This window comes from Wyeomyia smithii, chromosome 3 (assembly GCF_029784165.1).
Source record: "Wyeomyia smithii strain HCP4-BCI-WySm-NY-G18 chromosome 3, ASM2978416v1, whole genome shotgun sequence".
In the NCBI taxonomy this organism is placed as follows: Eukaryota; Metazoa; Arthropoda; class Insecta; order Diptera; family Culicidae; genus Wyeomyia; species Wyeomyia smithii.
Genome location: NC_073696.1, coordinates 46,658,068 through 46,663,350, shown reverse-complemented (window position 1 = coordinate 46,663,350; position 5,283 = coordinate 46,658,068). Strand labels below are relative to the sequence as shown.

At 40.1% G+C, this 5,283-nt stretch overlaps 1 pseudogene; it reads right to left on the bottom strand.

Annotated features, from left to right (window-relative positions):
* Positions 1 to 367: 367 nt before the first annotated feature.
* On the bottom strand, positions 368 to 1,762 carry LOC129728264 (E3 SUMO-protein ligase ZBED1-like; annotated as a pseudogene).
* Positions 1,763 to 5,283: the final 3,521 nt, after the last annotated feature.

The window sequence follows — 5,283 nt, the reverse complement described above, 5'->3', positions numbered from 1 at the left end:
TTTAGTTTTTCCGAGACCATCGTTACAGCATTCGCATGCGATATTGGTTGCAAGTGAAGCGCTTTAAAGCGAGGATCTACAAGCGTCGCGATTGCAAGTCCGTCGACGAACTCAATATGCTGGAATCGGCTGTTGAACTGGCCTAACAGCGCAGATTTCAACTGTTTGACACACTCAGTTTTTGAATTGAATGACTCCAGTACCTGAAATTATTGCATTTTAAAACAAAAAACAAAACGAATGTTGCTAAGTATATTCACCGTTTTCATCATGCTCAATAGAGGGATAACTTTTCCCGCCAATGACTTTTTTTCAGATTCCAGTTCAGTAATCACGTGCATGATAGGTTGAAAAATATTGCGACCTTCTATAGCAGCAGATCTGATCTGATAGATAAAAATATAGATGAAGATCTGATCCTGATAGCATGGGAACATTATCGTACCTCAGAAGAACAACGCCAACCTCCTCAGCCAACTGAATAAAACTGTCCAGCATTTGAAAACTACTGGTCCATCTGGTAGGTTCATCCTTCTTCAGTTTCTTAAGTTCTCCCTCCGTTTTCCCGTCTTAGTCTGTAAAGCTCGCAAGTCATCTGCTGCTTTTGTTGAACGCTTGAAAAAGGTCACAATTGCACGAACTATTGTCAGCAACTCTTCGAACCGTTTGGATCTTTCAGTGGCTACTGTCACCATTCTAGAGAGAGAATGGGCCAATACAAACCATATGACGAGACTTTCCTACTAGTTCATGAGCAGCGGCGACTACGTTTGCCCCACCGTCGATTACAAGAACGCTTATCTAAAATGAATCAAACCGTGAAGTTATATTGAACCGGCAAACATTGAAATCAAAAATACCTTGTTTATAACGATATTCCATTCAGAGCACGTACGGTTTAGCTCTTCTACTAGATGGTTTTTCGTATGAGATCCTTCATAAGGTCGTGCCACTAGGGCGAACGATTTCATAGTCTTCTGATCGTTGTCCAAGTAATGTATAGTCATTCCCATAAAGCTTTTGTTGTTAGCAGTGTCCGTCCACACATCCGTTGTCATGCTGTATTTGTCACAATTTCCAATAACCAGCTTGACCATTTGGCTCAAAGAATCGTATTTATCATCGGGCATTTTGGTGACTGTTTTACGACGGGTACTTTGTATAACGGTGCTGCTGTTTTCGTAAAACGCAAGAATCCTTTTTTCTCAACTGTTCGAAGGGGGAGATTATCTGATGCTATCACGTAGATCAACGCTTCATCCAACTGAATAGTCTTGAATCCTTTAGCTAGAAACAAAAGTAAAACGATATAATTGGTATTTCTAAAAATTTAATTTGAGCTTACCTCCAAAAGCTGAAACATTCGCGAATGAGTCGCGAATCGAAATCGCCGAAGAACTCTGTTTCGACGTTGATGGTTGTCCCTTGCTACATGAGGCTTCATCCGTTGCAGGTGATGCATCCGTTGTCTAAATAGATATTTAGTTTAATATTTATTTCATTTTTTATCCCTTATCTTGCTCACCTCATCAGCGTTTGATCCTTGTGTATCCTTCTCAGAGCTATCAGAAACAGTGATGACTTCTAAACCTGGTTGTTTTTTCAGAATATTGGCTTGCTTTCGATGGTGCCGCTCCAAATGTCTCCAAAGATTCGCTGTATTGCCACTGGTTTTTATTTTTGCACTACACTCTTTACACTCGGCTGAACCGGAAAGCGGAATTTTGATGAAATAACGCCAGATATCACTTCTTGGAGCCATTTTCAAGATGTTTGCGAAAAATTATATAAACATACGACACCAAATTTGTACATTTATGCTGGCTGTGGCAGCTTCAGAGATGCCAGATGTTTCTGGAAAACTTTTGCAACTGCTCGAAAAACCGGAAAAATTTGCATGAAATCTGAAAAAAATCTATCCGTAATTGGAAAAAAATTCGCTCGCGCAGGCCAAAGCCTGCACACATTTTGAAAAAATCGGCTCAATTACAAGGAGACTCTAACAAAAATCTGTAGAAACAATGAAAAATCTGCAAATCAATAAAAATCTGCAATCAAAGCTCTGAAAATCTGCGTTTTGCAGACGAATCTGCACATCTGGTATCCCTGGGCAGCTTGTCAGTGATTCCAGTTCGTAAATTTGTAAAAATTAAAGAATATCGATACAAATATCGCGGCTTTCAGTATCGATATTGTCAGGTATCGCACTCTTGAGTATCGATCCAAAATATCGAGGTATCGTCCTAAAAGTATCGATATTTCCGATACCGATACAATATCGCCCATTGCTAGCCCAGTCGATAAGTTCATCACTTCTATTTATCTGTCCTGTAACAATTGTTCCGTAATAACTTCGAAAAATTCTAGCGTGTGCTTCACAGATCCACTTCCCGCGGTGCAATATAGTTTTTTATAGGCAGCTATTCTGCTTTGAAATTGTCTGTCGGCTACTATTTTTATGGTGGATAACCTTTCTAAATCGTGTGAACCATCCTCGTAAAGTGCCACAAATGGATAGTTTATGATTAGGCTTGAATTTCCACGGATTAGTAAACATACTGAATTGTTATTCATCTAGATTTATTGTACAATGTTTGGTTGTTCTAATGCAATTGGAGGACGGCTCCTCAGGCAAAATTATGCAGCTCCTCCTACCATACTTACATAATATTTCGATTTACTCTGGCATCCACACCTTGCTGAAAGGATTCAATCTAGCCCAGAGTGTGTTTGCCTCTGAAAGCAATGACAAATTAGATTTAGCACGTTATCATAGTTCTGTCATCTATAATATATTGAAGACTTAATAACAGCCATCTTTTGTTAAGTTGTAACGTGAGAAATATTGCCTCCGGGAAATTGGGTTAGTAAGTAATAATCATATCTGCTTCGATAGTTTTCTGCCATGGAAAACCATAACAAAGCACCTTTGGATTCGACTGTTTGCAATTTGCCTATCACTCACTACTACCGAGAACTTAGTGATAATTAATCAACTTGCATTCCAATGACACACGGATGCGTTCAATTAGCCCTTGAGGAATAACAGAAACGGGTGTGTGTAAGAATCTAAGATTTAAACTAAACCGTCAGCAGGTGAACGGTGCGAACGTGCGCCCACATACCGAGCGGTTCACTAGAACCAGCGAGAATGCAGTCAGCAGATCAATCAGATAAGCGCATAAATCATTGGATTACGAAATATCATCCAGGTGCGGACGAAACTCCCCCCAATAAAATGGGTGTACTTCTGACTAATGTCGCAAGGTTGCGTTCTGTACGGAGTGTAACACCCCGTCGGAAAATAAAAAACGAATATTTCAGTCGCGGGGAGCTGAAAAACAGACAACCTGCAAGCTGAACAAACGATTTGCGAACAAAGGGCATGCTGTCATGTTCGCTCCGTCAAGCGGATCATCATTTCAATGGTCAACGGATGGGGCATCGATTCTTTGCAGCAGGGGTTTTACCAGGTTGCAGATTGACGACGTGCCATTTGTTTCTATTTCTCATTCATCCTAAGCCTGACCATTCTTCACCGATGGCGGCTAGTGTTCAGATGACCATGACTTTTAAGTCCGTTTGATTGCAAGAGATGATACGATAATTATGTTGTGATTGATATCTTTTAAAACGTATAATTATTCTTCTTTCAGAGTTAGGTATCTGCGATTTTTTTCTTCTTTACTGCGAAACTCGTCACCGAGGTAAGGTTAAAATGTCATTGTAATGATTAGTTTTTAATTAACGCTCGATTTTGAAATTGGGACAGATTTTAAATCAACCTTCATGACGTCTGTGTCTTTAAAGTGCCTCACAAGTTGAAATCCTGGAAATTAAAACATTATTTTTCCTATAGATCGTCGCATGGTTATGTCACGCATCCTAGTTTGACAGATACTGGTGACTTTGTTGCCTTTTAAATGTTGTGCGTGAGGCGCCAGTACACTAAGACACATGTAATATTACCGACATTATTCTTCTGAACAAAATCATCCAACTTTTCCATTAGAGCAAGTGCCGGTTGATGTACGGCAAAAATCTCGCCCGATCGCTCGCGTTGGCGTTCAGCCTGGCAGAGGCTTGAGACGTGGTGAACAACCACAGGGCAAGTGATTTGTTTAATTTGAAGGCAGCCACAGGCGCAACCCGCTGTTACCCTCTGTTACTGCTGAGTGCTGATATCTGCTGCTACTGCTGTCAACGTTGTGGACGGTCCATCCAGCTCACCATCCGACTGATGAATGTAGCTAGTTTTCCCAGAAACACTCTACACTTTAACACTTTACTAAATAAAGTAAAAATTAGACAACTACAACAGAATTTGATTGCACCTCGCACAGAATGTCTGCTTGTGTTGATGCCAGAAAATTATTAACCTTCAATTACTTGTTTATTTGCCTTGAAAAAGGCATTTTGCGCTTCAAAATCGGTTGCTGATCGCAACCTTTGAGCTGCCCCAACAGTGGGAGAATTAAGACGCACGGACAACATGCACTGTAGAAGCTATTTCACATTCAGTGAATTAGACGAGCGCGACAGATTTAAATTGCTAGGATCCAACACAGAATGCTTGCTTGCGTTGTCAAAAGCTATTAATTTTCAGTTTATTTGCCTTGAAAAAGGCATTTTGATGTTTAAAATTGGATTTCCTGATGGCAATCTTCATGCTGCTCCAATACGGGGGGAATAATGGCAGTCTGGCGAAACACGGTGAGAAGAACCGCGCTGCTCCTGAGACGTGGTGACCAACCACAAGGCTAGTGCTGCTGCTAAGGGAGGACGACTGCTGTTGTCGCTGTCTAGAACTATTATGAGCGGCTTCGGCTGAAACAGGCTCTTATATAGGACAAATAGCATGTTTTCAATTGCAAGATATATGATTCTGTCGACCGTGCTTGGGAAGCAATCATATAACGACCAATCAGAGGTCGAATTTTTCGTTTTGACAAGGTTTGACTATTTTCAATAGTACAATAGTGTGAATAATAAAATTACAATTATCTTCTTTTGGGAAGAATCTTAGAAGATTTTCCAATCTATTGCTGCAAGAACGAAGGAAATCCATCGAATAGTAACCGATTTATAAGCATTTGAAATTGGACTTTTTCACTTTTTTCGGTTTTAGATTTTCATTTCACATCTCTATGTAGCCGAACTTCCTGAGAGAAGTATTCTACTTCAAAAAAACTTTTCAACGTGTGTATGTTCACCAATCCTGACGAAATTAAGTAAACTATTAGGTAAACAAATCTCCCATACCAAAACACTGTCATCAGTTTT